Source organism: Scyliorhinus torazame, chromosome 5 (assembly GCF_047496885.1).
Source record: "Scyliorhinus torazame isolate Kashiwa2021f chromosome 5, sScyTor2.1, whole genome shotgun sequence".
NCBI classification, from domain to species: Eukaryota; Metazoa; Chordata; class Chondrichthyes; order Carcharhiniformes; family Scyliorhinidae; genus Scyliorhinus; species Scyliorhinus torazame.
This window is the reverse complement of record NC_092711.1, coordinates 141,463,104-141,475,022: the sequence shown is the minus strand read 5'-3', so window position 1 is coordinate 141,475,022 and position 11,919 is coordinate 141,463,104. Positions and strand designations below refer to the sequence as shown.

Below are 11,919 nucleotides of genomic sequence, written 5' to 3'. Positions count from 1 at the left end.
GGGTTCTATAATGAGGAATACTTTAAATTGAGGCCGGATTGGGTGGGAAGGATTTTTTTTGCCTCTTTGTCATCAAGTAGCAGGGGTGTGGCAATCCTTATTAATGAAAATATCCCTTTTAAGGTTGAAACCAGCACCAAGGATAAAGGAGGTAGATATGTGATCATTAGAGGTTTGGTGCATGGAGATGTTGTTTTAATAATGAATGTTTATGGACCCCCGAATTACTCCCTGGAGTTCATTGCAAAGGCTTTTGTGGATTTTGCTGTTAGCTTCGACTAACTCTTTTGTGGTTGGTGACTTCAACGGCCACTTATATCCTCTGGTGGATAAGCTCCTGGATACCTGGTTACCGCCCCCCCCCCCTCCCCCCCCTCCCCCCCCCCCCCCCCCCCAGCTACAAGCTCGGGCGTTGGTCTCGGCTTGTGAAGAGGTGGGTTATGTGGATGTTTGGAGAACTTTGCACCCGAGGGGCGGAGATTTTACCTTCTTTCCAGTCCCACAGCAATGTCAGACTAGAATCGCCGACTTCATCGTGCCGAGGACGACCTGGTGTCCGCTTGCACCACAGGGAACATCTTAAATGCAGCCCCCGCCCCCGTTTTTCTGGAGGTTCTGCTCGAGGGCTCACCCCCAGGGCGAGAAGGTGGAGGTTTGATGCCTCCCTGATCAGAGATACTTCATTCACTGCACATTTTACGGAAGAGTTTGAGTTCTTCCGTTAACTCGGCCCCTGGTATTTCCCCTCCAGACGTGTAAAGCTCATGCCGGGGGGGTGATCATTTGCGTCACTGCTGATGAAAGGTGCAGAATGCTGGAGAACCAGCGGCGTCTGGAGGTTTGTTTGATGAAGGCCCAGGAGGAAGTTTCCGCCGGAGTGAAGCTCAGTCACACCAACCCCGCACTCTGATTGGCTGAATGACCAGAATCCTTCCGGTCGCGCAACTGTTCCCATTGGCCAATGCCTCAGCAGGAAGGTCAGGAGGTGAGCTCCACTGCACATGCGCAGTCTCGGGCAGCTCACCGAGCGGCTTCCAGCTCTGGTCGGAGCCGGTTGCCTGGAAACCTTGTCTCGAGGAGGTGTGGAGGGAGGGGGTTCAACGGGCTGGGCGGCGCGTCCGCGCACTGGAGCACGGTGACGACATTGCGAATAGAGTAATTTCTATTGGCTGATTCAGACAGGGCTCCATTGTGATGTCACAGCGGATGTGAAGGCAAACCTCCTCCTGTCTCCAACATCTGTGAGTAAAACACTTTCTTTTCTCCCCCTTTCCATTTCTCATTCTGACCTTCAATTGGTGACTTGCAGCAACTGAAGGGAAAGGAAGTGAATCCAGGGAGGGTGCAGACTCTGCAAAGCTTGGCCCAGGACAGGTGCAGCAGGGGGTGGATGGGGAGTGGAGCTCACTCTGCGCTGTCTCCATCAAGCGCAGGCTCCCGGGAGGCCAGGTGGGCTCTCTGGGTTTGCGGAATGGAGGAAGGAGGGGAGCTGGATATGTTACTGGAAGCGGCAGGTCGGATTGGGGCCAGGGTTGGAATTCTTGCGGAAGCCCGCGTCCCGCCGCCGGCAGCCCGGGGTGGGTTGGTGCTGGGTTGCTGCTGCTCCTGGAGGCTCCGGGGGTTGGCCCCCTGGGACCCTCGGGATAGACTCTGGGACTTTCCAGCCTTTCACTGACTGTTGCCGACTTCGGAGCGACTCCCCGGGGTTTCCCCCCGGCCGTTGCCATTTTGCTTTTCGTGAGTTTCGGCTGGAAGGTTTCGAGGGCCGAAGGTCACGACATGAAATGTGTAATTTGGTGAACTTTGTTGAGCGCTGCACGGTGTGAAAACGAGCTTTTGTGTTGGACTTTGCTTTTTTTTTTCTTGCCTTAGGACAGACTTCTCATTTTTCCTGGATTTTTGTTTTATTACTGCTGTCTTTGTCAATGATGTTAAATTGCTCTGCTTCCGGGTGGTCCCGTGCCTTTGGGCAGGGTCCATGAAGGAGGGGGAGGGGGAGACCCTCCCTCCCTCCCTCCCTCCCTCCCTCCTCTCTGCCACGCCCGGATGTGACTCCCTCCGGCGGGCTGTGCTCCCTGCGAGGGGCAGCCTTTCCGCCGGTGTGTGGGCTGCCGGGCTGGGTGGAGGGGGTGGGCCGGCGATGAGTGAACTCGCTGCTTGCTGGCTTTCTGGCGAGCGGCTTAGGACGGTTGTTTCGGTTTTGACTGAGAACCCCTTGGGTACCAGGGGGTGATTACACCTTTCCGGGTGGTGTCTCGTGTGTAGTGGGTGTTTTCGACATGATCCTGTTTATTGTTGTCTTTGACTGGACTGTTGGTGATTGTTTCAGTGTTGTAAGACTATGTTGGTTTATTGTTGTTTGTTTTGACCGTGTTGTTGGATCGCTCAGCTTACCAATGGCCCCTTGCCGGTTGAGTCGGTTTCTACGGTTCCCTGACTGAAGGCGCCTCTCTCCTCTACCACGCCCGGATGTGTGACTCTCCGGCGGTCTGTGCTCCTTGCGGAGGGAGCCTCTCCTCCGGCGTGTTGGCTGCCGGGCTGGGGAGGGGAGGGTGAGCGAAGTAGCCGCTTGCTGGATTTCTCTGGCGGGCGGCTTGGGACTGTTGTTTGCGTTGAACTGGGGACCCCTTTCGGGGGGGGGTGACGAACGGGGGGTGATCGAGTCGGACGTGGGCGGCTCTCCGTATTTAGTAAATGTTTCTTTTCGATATGCTGCTTTTCGGTTGTTTCTGTTCAGACTGCCTTTGTCTGTTGATGAACTTCTGGCGTTGTTTCCGTATCCTGGAACGGTCTTTGTTATATCATAGTTGAAGTGGGTCACGGCTTTGTGTCCTGTGATTAACTTTATCCTGCAAATCTTTTAAAGGTGAATTGAGGCCTTGTGATTGTTTTTGGGACGTGACTGTTAAAACATGTATCCAGGCCCCGTGCCTCGTGGTTCCTCTTTGCTCTGAAACGGTCGTATTGTGTCGGGGCCTTGTGCCCCGCGGCTGTTTGTGTTGTGTTTGGGGGATTGTTACTCTGAAATGTATTTAGGCCCCGTGCCTTGAAACTTTTTTTGATTTATAAAAAAAAACAACTGTTGAATTGTGATTGCAATAAAATATTTGAAGGGAAAGGAAGTGAATCCAGGGAGGGTGCAGACTCTGCAAAGCTTGGCCCAGGTCTCTCTCTCTCTCTTAAACACAGTGACATCCTTTGCTCCCTCAGCTTGACACATTTATTTGTCTGGCTAAAAGGATGGTCTCTTTCCCAATGTTCACAATTAAAGGGCTGGTTTCCCCAAAGTTCTCCCTGTGTCTATGCGGGTTTCCTGCAGGTGCTCCAATTTTCTCCCACAAGTCCCGAAAGATGTATGACTGGTAATTTGGACATTCTGAATTTTCCCTCTGTGTACCCGAACAGCACGGTAGCATTGTGGATAGCACAATTGCTTCACAGCTCCAGGGTCCCAGGTTTGATTCCTGGTTTGGGTCACTGTCTGTGCGGAGTCTGCACGTCCTCCCCGTGTGTGCGTGGGTTTCCTCCGGGTGCTCCGGTTTCCTCCCACAATCCAAAGATGTGCAGGTTCGGGTGGATTGGCCATGATAAATTGCCCTTAGTGTCCCAAATTGCCCTTAGTGTTGGGTGGGTTACTGGGTTATGGGGATAGGGTGGAGGTGTGGCCTTGGGTAGGGTGCTCTTTCCAAGAGCCGGTGCAGACTCGATGGGCCGAATGGCCTCCTGCACCGATGATTCTGTGACAGTTGGAGAGAACTGGAAATGGGGTCAGATTTGTACTGTAGTGGGGGAGGGGTGGAATGGTGGGGCTGGATAAGGGCCAGCAGTAGGTGGAGATATAGACAAAGATGTCGAGCACATAAGATAAAAGGAATGCAAATGGTGGTAATTAAGGCTAAGAAGGGTGCTGATAGTGGTACATAAAAAGGTTAGAATGTGTGAATGGCAGAATAAAGGTGAGCAGTGTGTAAAGGGCAACTTGAAATAATTCGAATGAGGGGAGGGGTGTGTGGTGGTATGTATTAGGGGTATTACGGTACCCTGTGATGCCGAGAGGCTATTGGTGGACAGACACTGGTCCCTGATTGGATCTGCTGCCTACTAGCTCCTCCCAGTAAGGCGGAGTATAAGAACCCGGGTTCTCCCAGCAGCCGCATTCTGTAACCGAGCTGCTGGGGAACAAGTCTGCGTAATAAAGCCATCGATTGACTTCTTCTTATCTCGCCTCGTGAGTGATTGATTGTGCTACAGGGTGGAGAACAGTGGGGAGAGAAAAAGCGATCAATGGAAGAAATTAAAACAAAAATAAATTGAGATAAAAATGGGGTAAAGGTGGTGGAGAGTCTGAACTCAATGTTAAGTCCGGAAGGGTGTAACATGCTTAATCGGAAGATGAAGTGCTGTTCCCCCAGTTTGCTGGAGAGGAAATTGCTGAGGCCTTGACAGAAATCTTTGGATCCTCACTGTCTTCAGGTGATGTCCCGGAGGACTGGAGAATAGCCAATGTTGTTCCTCTGTTTAAGCAGGGTAGCAAGGATAATCCAGGGAACTACAGGCCGGTGAGCCTTACTTCAGTGGTAGGGAAATTACTGAAGAGAATTCTTCGAGACAGGATCTACTCCCATTTGTAAGCAAATGGACGTATTGGTGAGAGGCAGCATGGCTTTGTGAAGGGGAGGCCGTGTCTCACTAACTTGATAGAGTTTTTCGAGGATGTCACAAAGATGATTGATGCAGGTAGGGCAGTGGATGTTATCTATATGGACTTCAGTAAGGCCTTTGACAAGGTCCCTCATGGTACAAAAGGTGAAGTCACACGGGATCAGGGGTGAGCTGGCAAGGTGGATACAGAACTAGCTAGGTCATCGAAGGCAGAGAGTAGCAATGGAAGGATGCTTTTCTAATTGGAGGGCTGTGACCAGTGGTGTTCCACAGGGATCAGTGCTGGGACCTTTGCTGTTTGTAGTATATATGAATGATTTGGAGGAAAATGTAACTAGTCTGATTAGTAAGTTTGCAGACGACACAGGTTGGTGGAATTGCGGATAGTGATGAGGACTGTCAGAGGATACAGCAGGATTTATATTGTTTGGAGACTTGGGCGGAGAGATGGCAGATGGAGTTTAATCCGGACAAATGTGAGGTAATGCATTTTAGAAGGTCTAATGCAGGTAGGGAATATACAGTGAATGGTAGAACCCTCAAGAGTATTGAAAGTCAGAGAGATCTAGGAGTACAGGTCCACAGGTCACTGAAAGGGGCAACACAGGTGGAGAAGGTAGTCAAGAAGGCATACGGCATGCTTGCCTTCATTGGCCGGGGCATTGAATATAAGAATTGGCAAGTCATGTTGCAGCTGTATAGAACCTTAGTTAGGCCACACTTGGAGTATAGTGTTCAATTCTGGTCGCCACACTATCAGAAGGATGTGGAGGCTTTAGAGAGGGTGCAGAAGAGATTTACCAGAATGTTGCCTGGTATGGAGGGCATTAGCTATGAGGAGCGGTTGAATAAACTCGGTTTGTTCTCACAGGAACGTCGGAGGTTGAGGGGCGACCTGATAGAAGGTCTACAAAATTATGAGGGGCATAGACAGAGTGGATAGTCAGAGGCTTTTCCCCAGGGTAGAGGGGTCAATTACTAGGGGGCATAGGTTTAAGGTGAGAGGGGTACGATTTAGAGTAGATGTACGAGGCAAGTTTTTTTACACAGCGGGTAGTGGGTGCCTGGAACTCGCTACCGGAGGAGGTGGTGGAAGCAGGGACGATAGTGACATTTAAGGGGCATCTTGACAAATACATGAATAGGATGGGAATGGAGGGATACGGACCCAGGAAGTGTAGAAGATTGTAGTTTAGTCGGGCAGCATGGTCGGCACGGTCTTGGAGGGCCGAAGGGCCTGTTCCTGTGCTGTACTTTTCTTTGTTCTTTGTTTGTTCTTTGCGCTGGGCTTCACCTGAACATTGCAGCAGGCCAAGGACGGACATGTGGACTGAGAGCAGGACGGTGAGTTGAAGTGGCAAACGACAGGAAGGTCTGGGAACTGCTTGCGGATGGACTGGAGGCGTTCTGCAAAGCCTGGAAAAATATATTCATTTTGCTTCCGGTTTGCACCCCTCTATCACCTCCACATGGTCTGTCTCCAACACTTCCCTTTCCTTCCTTGACTTTCTATTTCAATTTCTGAGATAGACTGTGCACTAATATCCATTACAAACCTACCGACTCCCACAGCTACGCCGACTACAGCACTTCACACCCCACATCCTGTAAGGACTCCATCCCATTCTCTCAGTTCCTTCACCTCCATCACATCTGTTCCGATGATGCCACTTTCCTAAACTGTGCTGCTGACATGTCTTCATTCTTCTTTAACCGTGGCTTCCCACTCACTGTGGTCGACGGGGCTCTCAACCGTGTCCGACCCATCTCCCACACCTCTGCCCTCCCCCTCACTCCTCTCTCCCAGAACCAGGATAGAATCCCCACTGTCCTCACTTTTCACCCCACCAGCCTCCGCATTGAAGAAATCATCCTCCGCCAGTTCTGCCAACTCCAGCATGACTCCACCACCAAACACATCTTCCCCTCACTCCCCCTGTCAGCATTTGGAATTCTCCACCCCAGAGAACTGTGGAACCTCGGTCATCAAGTATTTTCAAGACTGAGATTGCTAACGTTTCAAGGTGACGCATGTGATATAAAATAGTTACTTTAGAGAGATTAGTTACTGTAATGTAAACATAGTCTGATTCTGTTAGTTCACAGACAAAGGATTTCAGAACGCATGGCAAAGCAAGGGGTAGGGGTGTCCAGATAAGGAGGAGAAAAGGATGCTGGGTAATAGGAGGCCAGAGGAAGGGATGAGAAGTGAGCCAATCAGGATGTATGGCCAGGTCAGGAGGGGTATAGGATGACCAATGGGAATCATGTATGTGAAACTTGATGCCATTTGAATGTATTTGCAGAAATCCCTTTGTCTCCTTCTTCATTCGTTTCCTGGGGTCTAGGAGACTAGTTGTGTCCTGTGCCTGTGTGAAATGAATCAGACTTGCAAGTCAAATAAAATAACTAATGCTATACCTGCAAATCCATCTCGACTTTTATTGAGGCCAGATTGACGGGTAAAGAAATTTATGGTTTGTCATTTGGTGCGCGAAACCCGGGATTTCTCAAGACCAACCGCAAAATCAGAATTAGACTGATTATGAACAGGGAGAGTGGGAAAACGGGCCCACAATATACTGCTGGAAAATGACCGCGCATTGCTTTTTCCCCTCTTCTTATCGTCTGATTAGTCTGGTCACTCGCGGTTGGTACGGAAAGATCGTCTCGACGAATTCAAAGATCAGTCTGGGGATTAGAAATGTAATTGATGGGATTTCATATTAATGATTCGGCTTGGGTTAGGTTTTGGGTTGATGTAACATCTAAACAGAGATGATTCAATTCCATGTGTGAGTTCTGATTCGGCTTGGGTTAGGTTTTGGGTTGATGTAACATCTAAACCGAGATGATTCAATTCCATGTGTGAGTTCTGATTCGGCTTGGGTTAGGTTTTGGGTTGATGTAACATCTAAACAAAGATGATTCAATTCCATATGTGAGTGTTTTGAATAACTGATGTGACCTCAGGATGAGGGTTCAGTTCAATGAGTGTTTTTAAATCTAAAGATGGTTTAATTCCATATGTGGTGTTTTGAATAACTGATGTGACCTCAGGATGAGGGTTCAGTTCAAATGAGTGTTTTAAATCTATAGTTGATTAAGCTAAAATTGTATCCTTGGACTGAAGTGGCGAGAAACGATAAATTTTAAAACAAACTGGATGCTGCATGTTAGTTAAAGCAGAAGTCTCTCAAAGGGTTAACAGCAGCCAAAGTTAAAGACTACAGACAGTGCTTCTCACACGGGCCTTGAGATAACAGCAGCAGCCTGTGGTGTAATCGGATACCTTTCTTTCGAGTCAGTGAACTCCAGCAAAGTTACGTTTTGAATTAATTAAAGGAAACCAGTGGGTTTCTCCACCTCTTTGATAAAAGTTTATTATTTTCGAAAGCAATTGATTGGAATTGCCAGAATCTTAAGTTTTACTTACTTGAAATAATGTCAATCTCATTTTATTTGTGAATTAATAGAAACTTAAAGAAACTCACTGACACCATTTTAAAAAGTGTAAATCTGGAAATGACAGCTGACTTTGCTCCGGTATAAATCACCGCAGCTAACTGCTTCCTTATTGATAGCAGCCAACATTTTGTGAATGTAAGAAAAACTCGTTGAAAGAAAATTGTTAAGATAAAGAATTAATTAAGTTGTAAAAGTTATACAAGTTTGTGTTAAGCAAATCGTAAATTTAGTTCTGAGTTGAGATCCGAGCTCAGGTTGCAGTATTTCAATTTGAATTTTCAAACATTTTAAGTTTTAAAAACACTGTTAGAAGCTTTTCAATAATTTTTGCCAAGGAGCAAAAATTGCCATTGGTTATAAATAAGCAAATAAAAATATATAATAATAATAAAAAAGAAAGAGCCAAAGTATGAAAGATAAAGAGTTAATCAGATTATGGAGACAGTATTGTCAACATGAGAGGGATAAGATATGTTATCAAGTTGGCAGGACAATGCCCTTAAAATGGGAATTCCAATTAGTGAAGGGGGTAACCAAAAAACATTACAGGTCTTGGAAAAAGGAATGTGCATTCAAAAAATGCGCAAGTGAAGACAGGGAAGGCTCGGGTCAAACAAAAGATGGGCTACGTAGTTCAATGGCTGGCCTTGAATTGACAGAATATGACGAATTGGACAACTTGATCATGTCGGCAAGGATTCCAACTGCACCTGTAGCATTGTCTGCACTAATTCCAGAACCACCAGAGTATAATAATTTATATCCAGTCACTGCTCCCCAGATTCCAATCATGCCAGTCACTCCAGCCGTTTTGGTTGATTGCGTGGGTCCTAATTTACCATCTTCACGATCTAAGAGAGAAGGGGAGCTCTGTTCCACAAGCCCAGTTAGCTCTAGGACAGCGAGAGAAGGGCCTGATCTTATCCAGAAACAATCAAGCATACCACCTAAATCCCTTCAGACCGATAAGGGGGAACAGCAAACTCCGAGAACAAAGGGAGAGAAAAAGGGATGGTTCTGAAGAGAAGGAGCTCCGTCTAGTGACAGGGAGGGACGTCGAAGTCTTGGAAGAGCCAGAGGAAATAGCTAGAGTGCCCCCTGGTGAGACTCTGAGACAGTTGCCGATTAGGAAGATACCAAACCCTGACGCTGTGACGGCCGGGGCCCAGCCCACGATAGACGTTTATGTCCCATGGAGACCCAGTGAGATGATGGTTATTATGGCTACAATCCCAGACAGAAACAAATCTCCTGCTGCTTTCGTGGATTACCTGAGAACTACCATCTCAATTTATCAGCTGATTCTAGAGACCTCTGGGCCCTAGTCCAGCAGGTTTTAACCCCAGCAGAGTACCGCAATCATCTTAATCACTTGAATTATGCTAGCCACGCCGCACTTCAGCAAGCCCATGCGTTAGACGACAATAGACGGATACAAATCCTGAATGCGTTGAATAGCACATTTCAAAAGCCCATAAATATTTCTGCTATCTTAGACCTCAAACCTAAAAAGATTGAAGAGCCAGAGGAATTTCTGGAACGTTTTAATGAAATCTACCGTGGGCAGTCAGGCGACTTGCGATATCAAAATGGTCAGAATTCCCCTCAATATTGTGCTATGTTAATGCATTGCCTACCACCTTCCGTGGCTACTGCTGTGAAATGTAATAACATGAATTGGACAGAGAACGACCCTTCCCAGATGGCAAGGGCAGTCAGATTTTATTGGAAGGTGGTGTAGGCCAGGAAGGAGGCTCAGTTACAAAGGTTAAGACCGAGTATGTAATGAAAATGGATGATCTGAGACTGACGAATGTGATATAAAATAGTTACTTTAGAGATACTAGTTAATGTAATGTAGAAATAAGCCACTTTGATTCTGGCAGTTAGGGACAAAGGTGTTTGAGACCGCATGGAAAAAGCAGGAAGAGGTGTGTCTGAGAGTGATGCTGCATTGATAGGGGCCAGAGAAAGGGATTGGAAGTGAGCCAATCAGAATAGATCGAACAGGTCAGGAGGGACATAGGCTGACCTATGTCCGTCGAGTATGTGAAACTTGATACCATTTGAATTGATTTTGCAGAGATCCCTTTGTCTTTTAGTTCAGTTGTTTTCTGGGGTGTAAGAGGCTGGATGTCTCTTACGTTTCTGTAAGATGATTTAAGCTTGCAAGCTAAATAAATAACTTCTTTTTACGTGCGAATCCATCTCAACTTTTAATGAGGCCAGACTGACAGAGAAAGAAATTTGGGGATCAACAAGACCCCAACCAGCGGCAGAAACGGTAGCTTACCAGCTGGAACCCCAATATTGTGACTTTGGGTGGGTGGATCAGCGAGGGGGAGGATATCAAACCCACCCAAATGGACCCTCGGCTCCTCTTTATGGCCCACCGTATGCACCAACAGCTTTACAACCGCCGCCCCCTCTGAGGGGCCATTGGCCTACTGGGAGAAGAGGACGGGGCAGATATAGAGGGAGCAATGCATGTTTTAATTGCGGCCGTGCAGATCACTGGCAACAGGAATGCCCCTTTAAAAGACAGGCAGCAGAAGGAGATTATCCGACCCAAAGGAGGGGGTACCCACCAAGGGGAGGACAGATGAGATGCACTGACTTCTCCCAGGCAAACCCTTTCCCAACACAGGATTGACTAGCTAATTTAGTCATAAGGACTCTCCAAGTGGACAGGGAACCTATTATTTCTCTGCAGATTGGAGATCAACATCACTCATTTGTAATTGACACTGGAGCAGCCATGTCTTCTGTGCAATCAGAACTTCGCCTACCACTATCCGACCACACGCGGCATTTGTCGGGGTCCCAAGGACAGGTGTGTGAGTATCCTCTCTCTGAACCTGTGACAGTCACTTAACGAGAATAAGTCTGCAGATCATCAGTTTGTAGTGACTACTGGACTGTAACTTGTTGGCCCGAGATTTACTGTGTATCCTCCAGCTACAGCTAGAGTGCGGAGACGAAGGGGTAACGGTTCAAGCATGGAGGATCAGACAACAGTGCTATATTTCTATTACTCCCCAGTGGTGGACGTTAGACATTGAACATTCACTGCATCACGTTACCCTGGCCTATGACAGAACTGGACAAAACAGGGAGTTGGAGGACAAATACCGGCCATTAATTGGGATCGAATGGCCAGTCAAAGTTACAGTCACGGGAAAAGAAGGTACAGCCGATTTTGTTACAATACCACCACATTTATGGCCACAGTCAGCTTCGGTAAGCCCTCATATTACACGTCAGGTCCACGACTAGTACCATGCCAGGGATCTGGGGCCTATGGTAAGGAGGGCAATGGATCATTCGGATCCAACAGAGTACGCACTTCAAGTCACGCCAGACGGCACTTCCATAAAATATTTTGAGGTCCCTGAAACGATTAACACTCGACTGCAGCATCACCGGGGACATGATGTTTTGGAATATGTCAATTCACAGGTCTGGGCGGAATACCCATCACAAGTGATAAAGACAAATGTTACACCTATTAAGGTAACGATTAAGGACAGTGAAAAGCTGCCTTCCATTTGGCAATACCCCCTGAAATCCCAAGCTGCCCGTCTATAGACAAATTAATCCGAGAGCTGTTGCAACAGGGTATTTTGGTCCCTTGCCAATCAGAATGTAACACCCCCATACTTGCTGTGCCTAAACCAGCCAAGCCAGACCAGTACCGATTAGTACAGGATTTACGTTCAATCAATGCCATCGCACAGCCGTCACATGCTCCCACTCTCCAACAGGATATTACGGTGTATAGCTTCCACT

The 11,919-nt window shown here is 47.7% G+C and overlaps 1 protein-coding gene across 3 annotated transcripts in view; it reads left to right on the top strand.

Annotated features, from left to right (window-relative positions):
• Positions 1-1,041: 1,041 nt before the first annotated feature.
• The window catches only part of LOC140419850 (uncharacterized), a 67,912-nt gene continuing 57,034 nt past the window's right edge, over positions 1,042-11,919 (top strand). For 2 of the 3 annotated variants that reach the window (XR_011946037.1, XM_072503904.1), the window contains exon 1: positions 1,042-1,241. The gene's annotated coding sequence lies outside the window, so the exon portion shown is untranslated. Of the gene's footprint in view, positions 1,242-1,289; positions 1,375-11,919 lie in introns of those variants that run through there. The other variant, XR_011946036.1, reaches the window with a different exon arrangement.